General features: G+C 31.2%; 1 protein-coding gene across 2 annotated transcripts in view; it reads left to right on the top strand.

Moving 5' to 3' along the window:
- The first annotated feature begins 226 nt into the window (after nucleotides 1-226).
- Nucleotides 227-23,758, top strand: part of LOC125070228 (receptor-type tyrosine-protein phosphatase kappa) — a 160,434-nt gene continuing 136,902 nt past the window's right edge. For both annotated transcript variants that reach the window (XM_047679997.1, XM_047679995.1), the window contains exon 1: nucleotides 227-398. The gene's annotated coding sequence lies outside the window, so the exon portion shown is untranslated. The remainder of the gene's footprint in view (nucleotides 399-23,758) is intronic.

Genomic DNA, 23,758 nt, shown 5'->3' with positions numbered 1-23,758 from the left:
TTCTTATCATACATCATTTTCATAATCGAATAATTACATATTTAAAATGTAACATATGTCTCGATCTGAGCGCAGAAGACGTTTCAATTATTAATAATCGCACCGTAAAATGTGAAAATTTCAATGGATCCCCCATCGGCGGGCCGATTATCCGTTAAATAAATTTTATTCGTGATAAGGCGAGGGGCGGGCGGCGGCAAGGCGCCGGCGGGACGCCCTAGTCGCCGCCGACCGTTCGCCAAGCGACGACGTGTCGCTCCCGTCGCGAAGCTGCGCTAATTTTACACGCCACTTATTTCCACACCGCTCTCCTAACCATTGACCCACTGACAGTGAATTGTGTTCTTGCAGCGAGTGTGAGTTACTCTCCTGTCAGCGACCTCCCAGCTGTGAAAACCGTAAGTACTCATATTTGAGACAACTTTGACGCGTCTTAATCAACCGACGTTACGGCCATTTTATAGAATGCCGTTCAACCTTGAAATGTTCAGTATTTTGGTCATTGTATCACTTATGACTGATCTTTCTCAGTATCGAAAGTTTCAGAGTAAAGGTCTTCATTTAAAAATAGCTCGCAATGTTTTAACATATAAGAGAATCTGGGTGTTGTTTGATTTCGGGCCCGAGTCTTAATATTCTGGTGGAGTTTAAAAACATACTTCAAAACGATGTCAAGGATTTAACACCTTATATTTTATGCAGTTAACAAAGTTTCGGTGGTTTGTAAAGATATAAAAATCTTACAATAGAAGCGGTGATTACACACATTCTTGCCAATCGCATGCCAGATATCTTTCTATTCTCGAAAACTAAACTCGACTCGTACAATATTGAATATAAATTTCAGAATCGGATTGAACATTTACGAGTTCGTTAATGTTCAATTTATTTGCAATCGTGATTAAATATTGAAATTTTAATATACCAAATGATATTTTATTACATATTGTTGTCACAAGCAAATTATTACATGAAGCTTTCACACAATTTCTATTTACAAATAAAACAAATTGAAATGAAATTACATTTAATTTTATATTTAATAATGAAGTTTAATAGTTGACATTCATTATGACATAAAGTTTGAAACCTGGGAGTTGAAATGCACTTCATATTGAGATGAATATAATCAGGAACATATGCATAAATTAATTTACATAATGTACAAAATATTAATAAAATGTTTGTTTAATGAAACACTCACGGAACTTCATAAAAATAAGTACGTAAGTTATTTTCCACTAATAAAAAGACCGAACTTGAATCTTATCAGTTGTAATCAAACACAAAAGGTCTGGATAAACAGTGTAACATAAATCCGGCGAGTTATTGATGCGGTACGGAAATTGCTTCCCCCCAGTGCCGGCCACGTTTCCTGCCATCACACCGTTTTCTCGACGCTTGCTGCATTCCATGTTCACATTGTATACCCCCCTTTTATTCGGTCTTACATATGATGTTAAGATTAAATATTATATATCGTCTTCTTCTTCTTAACAAATAAATATGAATGACTGTAATTCCCTCGATGCGTTTCTAAACTATTCATTCGATTCGGGTCTATTTTACTGTCCACAGATTTTCCATTCATTCTTTAAAAGTAAACATTCTATATAGACCCTTATTCAACCAATAAGAAGTCGGGCGGTGGCTAGTATAAAATAAAATAGTAAAAGTTTGTAGTATATAAAAAAATCCCCAAAATTTATGTGAAAAGGGTCATTTTGTTAAATATCTTTTATAAATCAACAATTCCTTTTCTTCTAAGGACACGAAAAAAAAAAAACCAAACAAATATTAGATTTACTTACTAGTAATTAGTAGTTTTTATTTGATTTTAAATCTGAACGTATTGAGATAATACTATTATTATTACTAATATGGGATAATATTATTATTCTTAATTTGTTCGAAAATATTATAATTTAGTTCATAATATAGTCGGACGTATTGTTATTAGAAGAGATTCAATTATGTAAGTCATAATTGAATCTCTTCCTTAGTTCAGTATGTTTATAGCAGTAATGTTTAAGATTGAAGTTATAACCAAGTTAAATTATAACTAAACATTATTTTCGTCGGGACGACTTTTGTCTCTGAATCGTTGAATCTTTTAACATGTAATGTCTAAATTGTATGTTATTCATTTAGAACCGTCAACGCTAAAGGTTATCACGTAATAATATGTAGCACACGTTTCCCTCCCGACGTCGACGACATTCTAAACTGGATTCTGACCTTATAGGAGGTACTCTTAAGATATGAGTATTCTGAGTTCTTAAGAGGACTCCCGACATCTGGCTTGAGTATTAGTAGGTACTTGGCTTCCTGTCCGCTGTTGAGGTCAATATGGCTAACTAAAAAATCTTAAAGAAAGAGAAAACATAAATTGTCGACAAGTTCTGTTAAGAAAACAAATTTAAAGCTTATTCGACAACGAATTACAGTAAGCAGTAGATTTTGTAGTGATGTAGTTTAGTTGATTTACATGAGATTCCATTTGATGTATAATTTCAAAGAAATTTTCCTTATCACGTGATAAATTATAAACAGGAAATGAATCAAAATTAGCACTAAATAATACATATATTTGTCTTTAAAAATCTCAAGATTTTTCAGACAAATGATAATTTAAAAATATATGTCTTATTAAATTAGATATATTTCACGACACTGGTAGGCGTGCCGTACCGGAACACAGATATATTAAGTAGTTCTGTTTGGTGGTAGAATATCTGATTAGTGGTTGGTGCCTACTCAGATGGGCTTGCTCAGAGTCCTACCACCAAGTAAATATTGCGAGCAAAATCCGCAAATTGTTGTCTTGCTTGAATGAATATACCAATTGCAATAGCGATTAGTCCAATTAATATATATACTTATATGTGGCAACTTTTATCTCTTTTAATATCAAACAGTTATACATACATAATTTATTAGATGTTTATACTGTTGAACGTATAATCTCTTGTAGATATATAAAAGGAAATTAATTTAGAAATGGCGTTTCGACCCATAACTCTAAATTAACGTCAGATCAATATAATATCGATACACTTTATGCCAAGAACATATTTCGATTAGTATTGAAACGTTTGCCAATTCCCTGACCATTATTGCGATCGTTTTCCTTGTGATAAAATTGTATGATACGAAATACATAAAGATCTTGCCATAGTGAACAAAGTTTGAACAACTACTCGAATTTTCTTGTTCAATTACTTATATCTAATATTATATTTTGACGATCTCCGTGGTCGAGCAGTGTGTACACGGGTTTTTATGGCCACTCGAGGTCCCGGGTTCGATTCCCGACCGAGTCGATGTAGAAAAAGTTCATTAGTTTTCTATGTTGTCTTGGGTCTGGGTATTTGTTGTAACGTCGTTACTCCTGTTTTTCCATAACACAAGTGCTTTAGCTACTTACATTGGGATCAGAGACCAGAGTAATGTATGTGATGTTGTCCAATAACTTTAATATATTACTATATATTTTACTTAGTTTTAGTACTTGTGTCATAGTTTAGAAACAGCCGATAAATTTCCACTTGCTGGTCATACTCTTTTTTGGAGATAGATATCAATGAATTTCATTATCCATACGATGTTCCTTCCCCACCGACCACGGGATGAATTTTAAACACAAATTAAGCACATGTCAATGAGTGATGCTTGTCCGAATTTGAATACGCAATCCGTGGTTACGATTAGTATTATACTTATTGACAATCAAATTCAATACTATCTGATAAAAGAACATTACCTGACATGAGACGAACTGGTATTTTTCGTCAAATTTTATAATTGTTTACAATTTTCAATATAACAAAGAAACAGCTACGAGGCGATCGTCTCATCACTAAGGAGTGCTATAAGGTGAATTATCTCATCCAAGAATTTTATAATTGCATAATAACATTTTGCACACACATGTTTTCTTCACAGTTTTTGTTTTTGAATTAACAACAAAAGCAGTTTGTACGTTTAATAGTTATATAATTTCATTAGGTCATATAATTTTTTTTATGAATGTACAAATCTTTTGTCTACAGACACTTTAAATGATAAATGTACAAAAACTCAGACTTACTTAGCAAAATTTGAATTCGAGACCTTGAGGGATCGGATAGGGATCGCTTTTTATACACTGACTTATCTCAGCTTTACGCACCATTAATAAGATGTTTTTAAATCAACAATTCCTGTAAGATAGATGTAAGATTTATATACATACATACTCTTACATACATTCGTTATACAGTAATTCCTAATTTTTTGCGAATAATAATATTAAAATTTAGTGAATAATATTAAATATGCGATGGAGTCAAATATTTACTCAATGCTTTTTATTAGATAGACAAAATAAAAAGTTACCACGAAGCGGGCAATTAGGTAACAATTGCTTGCCTCGTTGATCTAATCAGCTAATGGCTAGCTTATATTGTTGTAGATCCCGAAGTTCGGAACTCAATTTCCACTTTGGACCAAAATATTTATTGAGTTTTCTATGATGAAAATCTCAAACTGCATTCCCAGTTTAGAAAATGGCATTTAACACCTCGTAAAGCACGTAAACCCAAGCGCTATGCCTGAGTCCTCTCCAGTCTTGTCGTATTTATCGTTCCGACGTTTTTAAAGTGAATTAATGCACATGTGTTTACTATGATACGTCCTCAGCAGTTGGATATTCTTTCTTGCGAATGGCAACTGTTGCCGAAAACGGCTTGAAGGACATATTCAACTTCATCATCATCACTGTATATTATCTACTCTGGACATCATATACGTCAGAAGTATTTAACATTCGTTTTGTTTTTTTGCAACTAATTATTAAAGACTTAACTAAAAATAGATTTTCAGCATTTTCGCTGTCTGGGTCAGGGCTTCTACCTTTTACTTTTGTCAAACTGCCAGTTCTAAACTAACGCTACAACAATTATCCTAAGGCTAAATTAAATATAATAATAGATCGTGATTTTTTTTAATCTGTTAGTATTTTCAAATATGTTTCATTGATATTTTACTTAATGGAACACTATTATTAGATAGGTCAATGATCTTAATATGACGAATTGCTGGAGATATTTGTGCCAAAAATTTGCAGTAGTAGTTATAAGAATTATATATATATTTATTTATTATCGGTCTTTTGTCTGCTTACGAATAATAATTTAGAGAGCGGATGCGAGTTTCTTCTCTATTAAGCTTACTATTATTTTTTTTCGAAATATAAATATTTATGTATGTTATGAATTTTCAATTCAAAAGTACATATATGTACAGAAGGCACAGTTTTAATAGTAAATATTATTTTTATTCGGTTTTCAACGTTGTAACATATTTGTATATATAACGAATATATTATCGGGTTTTTCGGACACTCTTTAATATGAAATAAATAAGTTTCGAGGTTGATATTTGTATAATATTATATACTATACTAAAATTATATACTTTTAAAGATGGGTTCCGGGAATAACTTTGTAGTAATACATAATACGTATATAACAATTGTCGATAAAAATATATATATGTATGTGTCGTTCCGGAAGCATATTTTGCTTATGTATCAAAATCTATCACTCTAATCTATTTAGAAAGAAATATCGATATTGAGAAGAACTGCTGACAATAACTCCAAGGGATTACTGACAAAATTATAAGGTATAATATATGCGGCTAAATCAGTGTTGGCTAGCACTGCAAAAAAAAAAAAATTAATAATTATTAATCGCGTCCATAACATTAGAATCAGAAGTATTTTTTTAATAATATTTAAAAATATAGTACTTTGATAATACTGTATGTATGTTCCTAATAAGGCTAAATAAGGCTTTAAAAAACCGCTCCCTGCACTTCGAAACACGCCCTCGCATGTCTTGTGTTTACGTCGCGAGTACGTTACTTTGCGCTTGCTAAGTAAATCAAGTGCAAATTACATTCTCGGGTAGGATATTTCAAAGTAATTGTCTTCGTTGCTGTAGTTTCTACGAGCAAATGTCATTAACAATTTCCTTTCATTTAAAATTATTAAATTACAACAAAACTTTACTTTTTAATAGTTTTATTTCAGTGATGAGTTTCTACTCAACTTTTTCAAATCATTTCGTAATAAACATCTAGGAGATACATTTTCGTTTAAAAGATTTTTTTATTTCGTAACTTTCTTTTGTTTCCTGAGATAATAATATATTTTGTTACTCTGACAGATCGCGTTCAACCTTCAATATTTTTTTATAATCTTTTTTTTTAATTTACCCGTTGATCGACTCAAAATTATATTTATAAGAAGTTTGTTTATGAGTACTCTAAATTAAAATAAGTTCATCACTCAAAATCAAAACATTAAAAGTTTAGAATTATTTTCGCCAGCTCTAAAAAAAATCAGCTCTATTTGTTGGGCTTGAACTGGTAAAAAACTCAGTTACACGATTTGATCACATATACAAACAGATGAAGTTGTATATAATAACATAATATGTGTTAAATTATGTTTACAGTCAGATATATAGTATATCGATTAGTGTATTGCCAATTGTGATCAAAGGTAGGCAAGACTTGGTCAATAGCCTTAGGTCGGTGTATATAAAATCGTAACTGAAAGAATAAATTAATATTTACATGAAAAAATTAACCGTTTCTAGTTTCTGAACCGCTGATCAAAGTCGAATACACTAATTGAGCCTCAACCTGAATGGTCATTGCTCGCTGGCAGCCGATGACGTAAAAGGTACCCAATGTGAGTTTAGACTAAAGTGAAATTATTTAAATCTCCTTTAAAAACCTTTCCGAAACATAATATTATATTTAGATTTAGAATATTGAAGTAAAAACAATAAACGAACGCGATAATCATTTTCAATAATAATAAAAAAAAAAAACAATTTGTTGTTTTATAAAAATCTAAAACTCGACATATTCCATGGTTCAAAGGGAATTTCGACGCGAACATATCCGTTACGCTTTTAAAAATTGTATTTCGTTTTATGTAACAAGCTCCACCATTTACTCATAGTGCTGCCGTGTCGCAGTAACAATGTTAAATTTGTTATTGCATGTTGCATCGGTGCATCACTAAAAACTAATGTCGCTTTTGGTCAACACAAAGTACTGACCCATCTCGTAAAATGCTACAGTAATGGGTTTGGCATGTATTGCTGCCGATTTCGATAGAATTGGGTTAAAGCCATATATAAGCTAGTTTTCCACGGTCCGTTCTTAAAAATTACATAAACATCGTATGATAGGTTATTGTATTTTATATAAACCAAGATCATACTGGTTGGATGATTTAATTTCTTAAATGCCACCAACCTGCTAGTCCTCTGGTGTTGCAAATGTCGTCGGTTTAGTGGTTTGGCACTTTCCATCAGGTGCGCCTCCTGATAGTTTGAAAAAACTATTTCGTGTTTAGTAGTAAAGGAAAATGCATGGTTTTGATGAATGAAAATATGTCACACCGCTACGTGGTAGAGAAGGCTAAAAACCTTTTTAAAAAACAAATTTTATTTTTTTATTGTTGAGTGCTATTAGTGGTCTTATAACTTTAAACGAATCAATCTATTGCAGATAAGTTCACGCTATATTGAGACATTGAGTTTTACATTCATTATTTATGGGAATGACCCGTATCCGCAATTCCCTGGGCCCAGTGCCAAAAAGAAAATCACAATATCTGGACCCAATACAGTGCCCGGTAGTGAGTTTGGGTACCCACCTAAGACCTGAACTTGCTCTCATCAAACGCGGGCAAACTACGGGATAAGATATACCTATTTCTAACTTAACACTTATAAAACCGACTAGCAAAACGAGTATACAAAAATATATTTTTTTACTAAAATTTGTTACATAATAACACAATAACAACAACTACAACTATATAACTAAAATTATTTCTATTCCTAGGTAAAGTTAATCTATCCGTAACAACGGGCCAATACTTAAATTTATTTAACTCTCAATCTCTTACTACTGTAGCTGAACTAGCTTACTAGTTAATAGAATAACCTCTATCAACTATCAAACCTTAATACAATATTACAAAGCGTTGCAGTTTGACGAAGGACGGGTGGTTATACCATATCCAGCTTAGCTTGACTGCCTGCGACTTGTTTTTCTACCGTTTGTTTGAAACTTTGCATGTGACGCTTGATATATGTTTCTTAAATGAATGTAACTTGAACTGTATATACATCAAGCAAATGACATAATGTGTGCCATTTCGTAAGGATGGAAAAATTAAAAAAAAAAATTGCCCGTCACAAGACATGTAGACAAAAATCTAAATAAGATTGTTATTCAAATAATTTATTCTAAGTTTTAGTGAATTCAATAAATATATAGTTACGTAAATAAATGAATGTGTTTTAGTCGTCTGTGCATACAAAGGGAAAAGACCGGTGGAGAGGAGTTATGACGTCATAAGTATCGTGTCGTTTGCCGTCACGGCATTAGTATTACCCCCGAAGCGCGCTTATAAATGTTTTATATACTAACTATACTATAATACTTACACATCTTCGAAGAAACTTTCCATCATTCGTAATAAATCATTGTGATTCATAAGACGACTGCAAACCTTAATTAATCCTTCGACCCAATCAGTAATTCCATCCCAAGTAAACCTCGACGTTATCACTGATCATATCAATGGGATATATATATATCATATAATTACGTTAACAAATGTTAAGAAAACTTTACGTTACTTATAATATAGTTATGAAATATTATTTATTAGTAAAAAGGTTAATAAAATTCGCGGTCATGATTTGTACAGTAAGTATTTTTAATTGATATTTATGTATGTAGTTAAGGCCTTAATGTTATTAATATAACAAATTAAATTAATTTAATAAACTTAGTGTTTAATGTATTAATAATCAATAACATTATTAATAATAAAAAGTAAATACTAAGACAACATTTGTATATATCACTGTAGCATTGTAAATATCGTTAGATTGTAATCTATCTCTCGAGATTATAAAAATATTGTGAACGGTGAATTCACTCAAAATAAAACGTCAAAAATATCGTTAGTTTATGATATTTCAGTTATATTAGGTTAGAGTTTTTATAATTTAACTTAAATTAGTTTCGGTAGATTATAATCCACCGAAAAGTTATGCATTAAATTGTAAGCAGTATGTTTCGGTTCACAATCTTTCGACAGTTCGCAATCTCGCGAAATAGATCGTAATCTAACGGTATCAATACAATAATATACAATTCTACGGTGACATACATGTATACAAATAACTACCCGCTATTTCGCTCGGGTTAAAAGGTTGTTGACAGGTGTTAGGTATACAAAAGTAACTTCTTTTAAGTTCAAGCTCGCTACATACCAAATTTGGTTAAATTCGGATTAGTATCTTGGGACGTGAAAGAGCAATAGACAGACCGACAGAATTACTTTTGCATTTATGATATTAGTATAGATATATATCAGAAGTTGATGTAGTTGTTGATGAAAGACAACAGTAATCGGCCAAATGTTGTCGAAGTGTATTAATTTTACACACATTTCGATCAGCATCTAATTTTAAATATAATATACAATAATTGAGCACAGTCGAGCACAGTCGAGCAACTCGAGATAGAGCAATAAATAAATAATCGGTCAATCGATGCCTAAGTCTATAAATTTCAAAGAGATATACTGACATCTGTTTTTTTAATATACGTAATATAAACATTAACCATAGATTAATTAGGTTACAGAGAAATATATTATCCCGAATAATATTATTCCCTTGATTGACAGATACATTACCTACTCGAAGTTTAAATTTCTGTAAGATATAAAATACTTTCACTAATTTATGTTAAAACTCTAGCAGGTAACTTCAAAACGAGAGGCAACGAGACGTTTATTGAGCGTTTAATATTCTGCGGACGACTGTCACCTGGAAGGATTTAGGTGATAACGGTCGAATTTGTTTGTTATATTGAAATTATATTTTAACTTTATAAGTGTTACAATTAACACCAGCAATCAAATCATAAAACTTGTCAATGTTCACTGTTGGGGCCCATTATTGCAACATCATACTTAATAGGGACTTAGTATTGCTGTAGTCTGGTTTATAGGGCTAGTGAACAACAGAGTAACTACACACAAGTAACATCCTAATTTTCAAGGTTAGATAAGAGTATTGACTTTTAATGAAAGTGTTGTCCTTAAAAAAAATAACTACTATCTTAATTTTTTTTTTTAAATGTTAAACATCTGTTCACTTCGCTTACTAAATGTAGCGTACTTCTTTTAATTATATATATTTCAGCGTCGAAGCCCAGTTGTGGCACAGTCATAAAATTAAGCCTGTGCTATATATGCTATATTTAAATACATAAATATAATTTAAGTGAACTGATAACATTACCAAAAACTATACTTTGATGTTAGATAAAATTATGTCTGTCTTTGTATTATTAATGTATAGTAGTAAATAAATTCAATATTTATTTTTAACAGAGTCGTTAAAAGGTGTTCTGGCTTTCTTAGTATAAGCTGATTGAACTAAGATATCATCCAATCGATTCACTTTCGAATGGGTAGATCTAGGACGAATAGGTAGCATATCTGTCTTGTTAAGTCACAAAAATGAGTTTAAAGAAGACTCATTTATTTATATCGCTTACATAACTAATTAGTCAGAAAATAACGCTATATTATTAAACGTAAACAAAGCGGAGTATTATTTACACGATCCGTACACAGACAGCGTAACTAGATAGTACTAGGTCGATTTATTAATAATATTAATTAAAAAAAATATTTGGGTTAGTCATTCTGACACCAAAAAAACTATACATATTTTTAAGTTTTTAGTAAAATTCGCTTTAATATATTTTTTAACCCTGTACAATTTCAGTGTGAAAATGTCTAGAGATGGATTATCAGAAACCGCAGTAATAGTATCGTTATAGTTTCGACACGTTCTGCTGATTAAAATGTAGTATGAAGTATTAAATATATAAATCCGAAGTGAAAAAAATTTAGAAGTTGGAATAAAATAAACGGTATCTTTAGTTTAATTAATTTGTCGCGTATTATCAATGTTAATAATATATTACTTTTTAAAAATTGTACTATTTTTTGGATGTATTACATTTACATACATACATGTGGAATACATCCAAAATAGTACAAAATAATACATATATTTCGATAAAAAACTAGTGACGTACAGTAAAATAGGGTTGTTTATTTGTGTGACACTGATATATTTAAAATATACTTATTTTTACTTCATATAATAATAAATAAGTTAGTAGTTATGTCTCTTAAGTAATCAAATTGGTTCTAAATTTGAAATTGCAATGATTTAGTTCAATTGCTATAATAATAGTATACTTTGCACAGCTTTTATAATCTACACTGTAGAATAAGTCAAATATTGAAAATAACTTTTTTTAATAAAATTATCAATAGTAATGAATAACTGAATCGAGTTATTATATTTAAAAAGGTTTTATTCAAATTGAGTGTTGGTGTTAAATCGTTTAAAATTTGATTTTACGATTTTGTTAAAAAACGTTATTTATGTAATAATAATAATCTCTATTGCAACACAATAGTTAAGATACAATTATTATAATATTATGTGACTCTAACTCCTGAAGTAGATTTATCTGTATTTGGGTTTATATATAACCACACGAGAAAAAATGTATATGACGATATTAATAGATTTTCCTACTGTAAATTATAAAGAGGATAGTGTACGATGGATGACTATGATATACACTCACGACGCTAAGCGCGTTTTGCAATAACCTAGAGTGCTATGTTTAATATTAACTCAGATTTTGATGATTTATAACTTAGCAAACATATTTTTTTTAATAGGTAAGTAGCTAGGCTAAAGGCAAAAGTATAAATCCATCGAGTCTCGACCTTTAATTACAGTGGCAAACTCACATTTTAAATAAGAATATACGCATCAAAATATAAAGCCTCTTTTTATGAAGTCGGTTATCATTTATATGAGGTTATAAATTATTTGAAATTAATTTATTTTACTAAAATTTTTAAACATTATATTTAAAAAAAATTGAGAGAATTTTCGAAGATAAAAATTAAAAAAAAAAAAAAAACTAATTTAAGTAATTACTATACTTATTACTTTCTATATTTATAAACCGTTCCGGTTTCACACGAGTACAATAAATAAACTTTTAGTTTGTAGAACAAACATTAAAGAAAAATTCATGTTGTTTTTCCGACTAGAAAAGTTGAAATTCTCAGCTTTTCTCTACTATAAGATGTAAGTATTGTATATATATTTAAACCTCCATTTTAAATCACTGTTATTTAATGAAAACCGCATTAAAATCCATGTTATAGTTTAGAATATCAAGTTAAAATATTAAAAGATTACCTTTTGAAACTAAGAGAACATTTTAACAAATATTTGAAAATAATTGTAAGTCTTATTTATTTAGACATATTTTATCTAACATTTTAACTGTTGGAAATGGAAAACTCAAAGTAGGTTCTGTATTTTCGACAGTTATTTCCGTGTTATAAAATGTAGAGTGTCGTTTCTTTTAGAGCTTTTGCAAGTGTTTGCTGAATGTACGGTATAAAATGGTTGCATTATAAACTTGGTCAAATTGCACGTGTAACTAATGAGGTCGTTAGAGTGAGTACTTTGCCGAAAATACTTTTGGTGGCAATTTTTATGTTTCGAAATAATAATGATGTGTTGTATTAGAATAACAAATTATTGAATTTAAGCAGATTTTTTGCTGTGAACATAATTTACTGAACTTTTTTCATTTGTCATTGATTTCTCTGAGTAAACTTAAAAAATTCAATAGGACCCATAATTACCACACAATTCGACAATAGGTCAAGACTAAACCTGATACTTACAAATCGCTAGGCGGTATCGTTGAGCTGTTGACTCTTTGACCCTCGAAAAACAGTATAATCCAAATGTGCTCACAGTACATAAAATCCTCAAAAAATAGTTTTGAGGTCACAATAGGATTTTTATATTATTTAAAAGTTCAACAATAGCCTCATAGTGATTTGAGATTCTTAGATTGGTTCTGAGGATCACTTTTGGACCGCAGAAACGGAGAAAATAGCTATGTCTTTAAAACATTGAACAAGGGTGAAACTGACCTACTTACTATTATTTTGAAAAAGACGTTGTAACAAATTCCTGCTGAATTCAATATTTCCTTAAATTCTCTCATGTTCGACGTCTTGTAAAGGAAAAACCGGATGTTTACATTTATTCGGGACTCAGTGCAAAATAAAGGAGCAAGATTATGGGATACTAAAAGCTTTAAAGTGCCTCAAGTATTTTCTCTACACTATCTTTATCTATTCACATAACATAAATATAGTAAGTCTTTCGTAAGCATAAAAATCGCTTCGTCAATCTTTTCCGATTCCACAAAAGCGCTTAAATCTGCAAATGTTTATCTTATAAAAACGCCAAATTAGATTTAACGTCTCTACGAAATCTGATTTGCAATTTTGCAAAATAGCAAGAATAATAATCCAGCGATTGTTGGAATTCTATGGATTTCACAAAACAGAGCCAAGGTAGTCAAGTGGGCAGAACGGGTGGATTATAAGGGAATTGTGTGCTCAAATCTGAGCAAGCATCACTTAGTTTTGTGTGCTTTATCTATATAAATAAATAAGGAGACATTTTTTATGTTGTTTATCTGAAAAAAAATCTTGAGCTAATGTGTACATACATAAAACAGATACCAGAATATGCAACACGTTTCAAGGGTTTTTTATATCTGATATATAGCAGACAAGGTTTTGCTTGTTGTTACTATAAAATTGGTCTACTGTTCGGTGATAAAGGAAAATAGCGCAATGAAACCTCGTCACATATGTAACCACTATCCCACACTGAAGCATCATCGTGAAATAAGCACCTAATTTTTAAGTGAAACTTTTTTTCACTCACTACTGAGGAAAAGACTTAAGGAGAAAATAGGAAGAAAAATATATTTAGGGATTGTTACTTTACGAAATAGAAGATATAGCCACAACAAAAAGTATACTTTGTTTCGATTTGCGATTGTACTAAGTAACGGATTTTTCCCTCACACATCTCGTATTTTGTTTATGTGTTTCTTATAAACAGCATTGTGAATCATCATAATTTAAATGTGCTTTTTAAGAAATTGTAAAAATGTGAATAAAGTATGTATGTATATTTATATAAAATATGTTAGTAAATACGATTTTTTCAGCATGCTCTTAAATACTAAAATCGATCTTGTTACTAAAAATTCAATACCAACTTATAGTTTCTACGCTTGACCACTTCTCGCGAGAAAATAAAAGACAGAACGAAAACACTACAACTACGGACAACCATTTGAAGGATACTTTCCCGTAGCAATATCTCGTCTAGTCAGTAAATTGCTCACGCGTCCTCGAAACAAGAATATACTGTGGCCGGTTTTTGCACTAGATTGAATTGTTAATTGAACTGAGACTAACTACATTTTTACATTTTCACTCTGTTCTGTGTAAAGTTGACAGAATACGTTAACTGAAAAGGAGATTTCACTAATATTCAATGGACTCGAATCAACATCGTTTTAGAAAGTATGTGGCTTATTTCATAGAATACGTGGATACTTAATTTGTATGTATAATTAATTTACTTAATAGTATGTATAATTGCGAACATGCATATGACGGCGGAAATTTACAAATGTAAATAATCTCCAGCATCGTAGTGGAACAGCCTTGGGAAATAAGTATTCAAATTTTGTAGTGTAGATGAAAGTAAGATCACTTTTCCTCCTTTTTATAGCTTAGGTGGGAAACGAGCAGGAAGCTCACCTGATGTAAAGTGACTACAACCGCAAAAAGACATCTGCAATGCAAAAACTTACTAGTGTGTTGTCACCATTTAAGAAATGAGGTACTTTTCTTGAAGGTTCCCAAGTTGTATTGGTTTAGAAAAAGCGCGGCCCTCTAGCTTTGTCTTTATTGTTCTTCTCAAAAAGAGAGGAAGCCTTAATAGCCGGAAGTCAAGCACGGGAACGTGAAAAATTTTTTTTTTTTACATTTGCTTTAGACTGATTAACTCGAGAGTAAAAATTAAACTCTCGCGATGTGTCTCAAGGGGTTTGTAACATTTTTTTCCTTTTCTAATAATCATAGAAGCTAGTAGTAGTCCTAGCTAAGAAACTGGTTTTACCCTTTATGTAATCAAACTGCAGTATTATTATAGCAATTTAAGTTAATTTATTTGTTAAGTTTATTCTTTTGGCAAGCGTGTGCTGCTCTTAGTAGAGCGAAAACATTAAACGACATTGTAATTTGTAATTAAGAACAGAGTAAATCACTTAGAAAATAATAAAAATGGTGATTAGACCGAGGTACCGGGGATTATTTCTATACTAATATATCTTACTGTGGGATTAGTAAAGTATAATATATAATAAAACATACTGGTCGAATATAAAGCCTTTTTTGATGTCAGTTAAAAAGAAAGGCAAGTCTTGATGTTCCATAACGTTTTTATTAGTCCTATAAAGCTTGTGTATTTGCGAGACAGAGTATAGAAGGCGTTTCATTTGTGGTTAATGGGAATGTTTCTGAAACAAATTCTTTGTTATAAATGTTACAATGCCAAAAATTTTTTCTAAATATTTAAAAGTAATAAATGAGGAACATTTTATTGGTAACTAGTGATAGTAACGATAACACTTATTTATTAAAGAATGTTAAATTGTTAATGAATGTACAACGTGATACGGAACGTACGTGTTACGTGATCGATGTTGTATCTACAGTTTGTTTTACATAAATTCAAAGCATAAAGCTCAGACTGCTAAATTATCTCATATAGTCTGTCTATTTTCAGTACTCTTACTGCACAATTGTATAAGATATAAGCTAATCATAATTATAAGTTCATAAAAAACATAATATATATTTTAAATAAACTAAGAAAAAAATGAAGAGTACCGATGTTGTCTGGTGGTTAGAACATGATAATCTTAACCGAATATTGTGGATTCAAAGCCAAAAGAAGTCATCACTCTTAAAATTTGAGTTTATAATTAATTTCGTGCTCGGCGGTGTACGAAAACTTAGTAGAGCTTTTCTCTCCCTATTTTCTCCTTAAGTCCTAATTTTGGGAAAACATGCATGTGTGTGTATCAAATAAAATTTTGCCAGACGTGTGTCCAAGTCACATTGAAAAAGCGTGACAGTAAAATCTTCTCGAGATGAAAGCAAGCTTCTTCTAGGAATGGGACATAAAAAAGACTGTTACTTACTTACGTACTTATGAAGCTATCCAGTTTCAACCATAATTTTTATAAGAGCATGACTGGTTAAAAATTAAATTAAATGGACAATAAAAATGCTAGGGACATTCTATAATACATATCATACCTGGATACCAATCAATCATCTTCCTTTCAAATTGATGTCAGTAATGGAAAAAAATATGAAAAATGTCAAGCAAATTCGGAACATTTAACGCTTTACAACGCAATTATCATTGAATTATGAACTTTATTCAGTAGGGAATAAAGGCGAGTTGCGCATTCGTATTTTGTATTTAAAACGTCACTATGTGCGTGTACAGTCGAAATGCATCAGTCATGAGGGGCTTGCGGGATGACGTTATTTATAGAAATTGGATGGGATGCCCGACCGATCTCCACTCGAATCTACTCGATGGCTTTTATTTTATTTTGCACAAATTACATCGAGATGTATTATTTTGTACGTAATTATAATTTTATAATTTGTGATAAATCGAAAATAAATAAATGGGCAAATAATAACATCACATATGTGTGTGTATAATATATAGAGATATATTTTTTTAAGTGCGCGTGGTCAATCGTGGATTTAATTTATGGATATGGATTCCATATTATCAATCGAAAATCCTTTTGATTTCCTATAATATTGCTGATACATATGCTATTCTTAACAGTTTTTAGTGTCAAAGATAAGATTTTTTTCTCAAGGAAGTCATATTAAAATAATATATATATGTATACACATATAATAAAACAATAAAATTAGTACTCCATGTTTTTTAATAATCATTATCGTAAATTGAATTATATATTCCTTATCTATTAATATATTTTTCAACAAAAAATAGTTTAATTAGTTTAAATTAATTAAAAAGGTAAAAAAATACTCTTTGGTAGGGCTTTGTACAAGCCCCTCTAGGTAGGTACAACCCACTCATCAGATAAGCTACTGCCAAACAACAGTACTCAGTATTGTTGTGTTCCGCTATAGCTGTTTAGCGGTAGAATGGGTGGTACGCTGTCAGACTTTTACAAAAACCCTATCACCAACTGACAGCCGCAATTATATTGAAATTATAAATGTTGTTGTGAATACAATCATAATCTTGTTGTAAATCAATTGTTAGGAAACAAAGTTCGCCCAAAGTCTTTACGAATATAATTTTCGTACGTATGTAAATACAAATAAAAACGAACACACCCATCAAAATATTAAAAAAAAAAACACAGAATCTATACAAAAATTTCAAAAAAAATATTCGTCGTTCAAATGTTTGTTCTATTGAAAATTTGTACAGGAAATTAGGAAATTTAATTTTCCAACTCGTTAGGAAATTAACAAAACAAATGATAATCAGCTATAATTAATGCGACTATTGTTAATAGTTGGCATACACCAATGTTAAATCCAACTGATAAATGCTATTGAGGGATATCGTAGGGAAGGTTCATATTGATCCGGAGCGATTTATTAACACTGATAGCGATTGCAGTTAATTTCACGAGGAATCGTTCAGTTGTGTACTAGCTATCCGTCCTAACTAACATGGGTAGAAAAGGGTCTAGGACAAACATAGAAAGTTAACTTCTATTTTTGTGCCACAAAGTTTTCTCACGATCGGATCAATGGTAACGTAGAAAAGACAGACATTCATTTTTATTTATACGTATTATATATAGATTACTGTAAATAACATTTGGTTTTTGATTTTTTTTTTTTAAGAATAGGAGCATTGCCTTTATTTATTTAAGGAATTGCTAATATTCTTTTTTACCCCTCCTTTCAAGTTTATCACTTGTATCAGGTGAATGCCAGCAATCGCTTATAATTTTTTATTAATAATTAATTAGTTATATCTCTACGTGATTTTCCATTTTTAATATTACTTTTTTTGGTTGCGTATTACGCTCCGTTCATTTGATATTTATAAAAAAAAACATTCGCCTATGACTCATTTAAAATTATATTTCAACGTCGATATTTCATAATAATAAATTATTGGTTATAATATGCTTAAATGGTAGATGTATTGTTGAATTATAATTTGTTGCTGCGTGTTGTATTATATATACGTATAATTTAGTTTAATAAATTTCCCGCTTTTATTTCGAAAAACATTTGATGTCTCTCGTGACTAATTTCTAGCCAAATCAAATCAAAATAATATTTATTAAAATACGCTCTTTTAGGTTTTTATTCATTTTTTTTATTCAGGTAGGCCATAAAGAAACTTTTGAATCATCTTGTTCCAGTATTTAATTAAATATAAAGCTACCACCGGTTCGGAAAGTAGATTATATTTAGAAGAACCGACCAGTAACTCACTACATCCTTGCTTTTTATCTTTAATATAATATTGTATTGAGTAAAGTACCTTATTTATCTCTGTGTTATTTAGACATGAGCTTTAATTTTTTTAATAGGCCGAGTTAAAAATAACTGTAGGATCTTATAATAGAAAGACCGGTGAGCTTAAAGCTTTAAGCTTAATTAACTTTATAAAAATTTTAGACATCATTAATGGTTAAGATATATGGTAAACAAAATCATCGCCATGAGTTTGTTAATGTAATTATTAAACAAATACAATCAACTGTAATTCGAATTTAATAAGGGTAGGGATGTATTATATATTGGAATTAGTCGCTCGTGTGATGCAATTTCTGTATTTCAATTGTCATTAATCAGTTTATCTTAATTAGTGCGTGTTCTTAATATAATAATAACATAATTTGGAGGACACACACACACCCACATTAATAATTAGTTTTTTTTTTTATTCTCTTCATCTTGCGAGTGTGATGTTGATCCTGTGTTTGTGTAAGGTAAGATTATCAAGCGTGGTAAGGTCAATGAAATTTATTCTCAGATACAGTCTAGAGGTAGCAAGTTGCATGTGTTACAATAGTATATCTGAAAGCATGTAATGGCGTTAGTCTAACACAAAGTCGTACCGGTCGAGTCGGATTTGCGTACAAACATGCATTTTATATCCATCTCAGTTGACTAGACTCCCTTGAAATTGGCCAGGATAACATTACCACCCAGACGGTGCCACGTATTTATTCGTTGGTCGTCAATTATAAAAATTCGACTATAAATCATTGAATCTCCAGCCCTTTGTCAAACAGAAAACATAGACGGAAAACCTTGTCAATATTATACGATTTTCTTGTTACTTTTCTTTTATAACATAGTTAGGTGGTCTGGCAAACATTAATATGAATGAATGAATGAAGGGTCACCTGATGGTAAGTAGTCTTCACCACTCATGACATGTCATTGGCACTGTATGAAATCCAACGACAATGCGCCACCAACCTTTGGTGCTCCGATGTTATATTTCTTGTGCCTGTAGATACAATTGCTTCCTTATTATTGCTTACTCACCTCTCAAACAGGACCACACCAATAATAAGTATTACTGTTTGACGGAAAAATATCCGATGGGTGGTTAGTGTCTACCCATAAGGGATTTTCTAACAAGTATTATATATAAATTTTAGCTTTCTGAATTGCTTTTCCATATAATCTATGGCAAATTTTACGCTCCGTGCGGATGATATCCTTAAGGAGTAGGGTTTTCTTTTTACGAATTAATATAACCTCCTATAAATGTTCTTATTTAGATCGGCGTGGTCCGTACTCAAAACATAAACACAATTAAACAACTATATAACTAAAAATTGGCGACCTCCGTGGTCGAGTAGTGCGTACACCAGTTTTCATGGGTACGCCACTCTGAAATCCCGGGTTCGATTCCCGGCCGAGTCGATTTAGAAAAAGTTCATTAATTTTCTATGTTGTCTTAGGTCTGGGTGTTTGTGGTACCTTCGTTTTTTCTGATTTTCCATAACACAAGTGCTTTAGCTACTTACATTGGGATCAGAGTATTGTATATTATTTATTTATTATATAATATATCAGCGTTTAAGAAATATCGTAAAACAAGCCACACAAGGAACGGAGACCGCGACGTTCGCTTGGTGACGAAAGCATTGAATTTAAAAATTGGCTTAAGCGACAAATCGTGCTTCACCAACTTGGTGATACGTAGCATTTATATTTTCCTACTTTTTCGCTCTATATTTAATTAGACGTTTTATTGAAACTTAAAACATCAGTTAATTTAATTGGAATATATAATTACTAGTTCCCTCTCCAAGTAAATAAAACATGAGTTCTGTTGAAGGCCATAAGCTTCCGTATAGTATAATGTGTTTATGTAACCAATATTAATTAAATATAATTAAAATAAACACTGAATCCTAAGCTACAATTAAACCTTAAGCGGGTGATTAGTTCTTGAAGTAATCGTGCTCCCGCAAACGTTGGAACGTATTAGCACTCACAGTGAATGTAGTACTCACAAATATATTTATACAAATGCATTTATATATTTGCAAGCTATTTATCTTATAGATTGGATTGAGCAAATAATTACAAATACTATAAATCCCTGATTACATCACCGGGTGGCGCCGTGCAAATAGACTTCGTCGAAACGAATGTTATTAACCGACTTTAACGAGAAAAAGCTGTTACTGTAACTGTTTTTTGCACCGTGACAGACACCGAAAAAAGTAATTAAGTATTTTTAATATGTATTAAAAATATTCAATACGTTGTTCCTATCAGTTTTTCGTCGAATTTATTGGTTAAATCGTTCATGCAAACAAACGTAAAGTATCTATTTTAAAGTATGACTAAAGAAATAGTAAAAAACAAAAAAAAGTATATTCAGTAGTTATCTAAGTTTCTTGATTAAAATAAACTAGCGAACCGCCCCGGCTTCGCACGGGTAACGCAGTTACGAAATATACTACAGAATGTCTTTGTATACAACGTTTACAGCGTTTTTGTTATTAGAAAACACGAACCGCTATCTCCCTGCATTTTAAATGTGTCATATCTTCAAAAATATTAATTTAGACATATACCATCGCGGCCTTGTAGATCTTTTTAAGGTGTACAATACTGTAGTACATTATTTTGATCTATCTCGTAGGGTTCAGCCAGCGTTTGCAATGTAAGGGCAAAAAAATGTTTCCGACATCACATTAGAAACCTATAAAATTATCAGTGTTTCTCTACTATATTATGCATGTATTATACATATACATACATAAACCATCCTCTTGAATCAATATATCTTTAAAAAAAAATTGCATCAAAATCCATCGTGTAATTTTAAATATCAAAGCAACAAACAGCGGTAAGCGACTTTATTTTATACTATATGATGATAAAAAATAACGAAATTTACAATTTAATAAAATTAAAGAGATCACAGAGTTAAGATTTATTTTAATAATTTACCTTGAGGTAATGCCAAGGTTGGTGGGGTTTCCTCTGTGAATATTTCAAAGAGACCCTTTCAAAGGTCCTTTATAATATTTCAGGTCTCGTTGCCCGAGGTTCTAATAATTCCACCACAAAAAATAAAAACCCTTACTCGTATATTAAGCATTGCCAAAAATAGTTTCTATTTTTGAATATGTCAGTAATTATGATTGTCTTTTATAGTTTATCACTTGTACTAGCAGGACGTGAGCGTAGCTGTGGTCTAGTATTTAGTAGCTTGTGGAGGCAAACTATCTTCTCTAATCTGTTTGCCCCGAGTCGAGAGCTAAGCCTTAAACTCATAGGTTCCAGACATAATCCATGAAACATAGGGCTTTTAGATAGCTTGATAGTATCCCATTAGAAATATAGTGCAATACGATAATCCGATCTTACAATTCGAAATCGAATCGGATGATCTTTTATGAAATATTAAAAGGTAAGGGTATCTTCCACAATGTCGAATATGCAATAAAAAGTTTTATCATATAAGTGATGTAATTTATCATTGAATAATCCGCGTGAGGATGGACAGTTTTTGACATTGGAAATGTTTGAACATTTGAATAAGTTTTCAACCAATGTTTTTCGCCTGCCGTGACATACGGTGCCTTATTCTTAGACCATAAAGTCAAGAATGACTGTTTATAGCTGCATTTGCTGTTAGCACGCTATGTTTAAAATATTTTTAAAGATAAGAAGAAGCGTCTTCTTAATAATTGAAATGTGCAAAAAAGAACATCAAATAAAAAATATAATTAAACGATTTTTCACTATAAAAAAGTAAGTTAGTCTTGATATTAAACAAAAGTCGACAATATAATCGATACCAAATATCTTCTATTTCTCCAAAGATCCCCTCTTCCCCTGATATTATATGGATCTAATGATTTAATACCATGGCTTAAATTGCTTCCAATATAGTTGATATTAAAAGATTTATATCAAGAGACGCTTTCAAATATATTATGTGGACTCATGAATACGCTAACTGGTACAAATGTAGTTCCTTTCAAATTCTAAATCGAAGGTATACGCAGCTGCTCCCTGAATAAAGATCACGTGATATGACTTTAAAGTAAAAAAGGTTTTATGTAAGTGCTCTGGAAAAATATTTTTTACTCAAACAATTGAAAATCAAGTCATAAATGTATCCTCGTGTTTTATTGTTACTCTCTTTCAAAGTACGAATATACAAAATATTTAAGCTCCAATATCTCAATGGACACAATATAATCGTGAATATTACATAAATTTATTACAATTCAAGCACTACAACCGTAATTAACTCTCGGCGCCACATTTAATTCTTATTGCAGTAATAATTCCATATGTCATCATGTGAGTCATACAATATCATAAGCCATGACCCTCAAGAGATTTTTCGTCCCCATTAAAGGTCTAATTCCGTCGACCTTCGACGTGTAGTGCGTGACGGAACTTAATGGAGAACTCCTAGTTTATTACTGTATATATTAATCCACTTTCATGAAGACGAAGTTTGGTAAATATGATTGAATTAAATCAAAATATACTTTACTCGAGTAGGTTTTTATAAGCACTTTTGAATCGTAACTTTCAGGATTATATAAAAAAATTGAAGCTCATTCCGTATGTAGGTCTGCAAGAAATACAGCAATTATTATTATTTTCCGCCAATTTAATTGCAAAGAATTCAATTTATTACATTAATACAGCAGTGGGATATTTACGGGCTGCTAGCCCGTAAATATCCCACTGCTCGGATAAAGGCCTCCTCTCCCTTGAGGAGAAGGTTTGGAACATATTCCACCACGCTGCTCCAATGCGGGTTGGCGGAATACACATGTGGCAGAATTTCGTTGAAATTAGACACATGCAGGTTTCCTCACGATGTTTTCCTTCACCGCCGAGCACGAGATGAATTATAAACACAAATTAAGCACATGAAATTTCAGTGGTGCCTGCCTGGGTTTGAACACGAAATCATCGGTTAAGATGCACGCGTTCTAACCACTGGGCCATCTCGGCTCTCAATTTATATAATATATCAAACACATATCTTTCATTTTGTTTTCATGACGGTTCAATGATGATTGATTTTACAAACATAGAATTACATTCAAGTACATATATTAGCACTAT

This window comes from Vanessa atalanta, chromosome 17, assembly GCF_905147765.1.
Source record: "Vanessa atalanta chromosome 17, ilVanAtal1.2, whole genome shotgun sequence".
Taxonomy (NCBI): Eukaryota; Metazoa; Arthropoda; class Insecta; order Lepidoptera; family Nymphalidae; genus Vanessa; species Vanessa atalanta.
Note: the sequence above shows the minus strand (reverse complement) of the source record. Positions and strands in the feature narration are given on the sequence as shown.